Consider the following 200-nt stretch of genomic DNA (forward strand, 5'->3'; position numbering starts at 1 on the left):
GGAAAAAATTCCAGGAGCTTGGCACAGTAGCGGATAAGACAGGACGTGGACGGAAGAAAAAGACAAATCCAATCGAAGACCGCAGAATTATACGGGAAGTAAAAAAAAATTCAACTGTTACTAGTCGTGTTATTCGAGAAAACCTACAATTAAATATTTCCGAACGAACGGTGCGGAGGAGACTTCGGGAAGTTGGACTT

At 42.0% G+C, this 200-nt stretch overlaps 1 protein-coding gene across 1 annotated transcript in view; it reads right to left on the bottom strand.

The window, feature by feature from the left end:
• LOC108724018 (3-hydroxyisobutyryl-CoA hydrolase, mitochondrial-like) overlaps nt 1-200 on the bottom strand; it is a 3,381-nt gene that overhangs the window by 1,250 nt on the left and 1,931 nt on the right.

The sequence above is a fragment of the Mycetomoellerius zeteki genome, unplaced genomic scaffold (assembly GCF_001594055.1).
Source record: "Mycetomoellerius zeteki isolate Tzet28-1 unplaced genomic scaffold, Tzet1.0 scaffold267, whole genome shotgun sequence".
In the NCBI taxonomy this organism is placed as follows: domain Eukaryota; kingdom Metazoa; phylum Arthropoda; class Insecta; order Hymenoptera; family Formicidae; genus Mycetomoellerius; species Mycetomoellerius zeteki.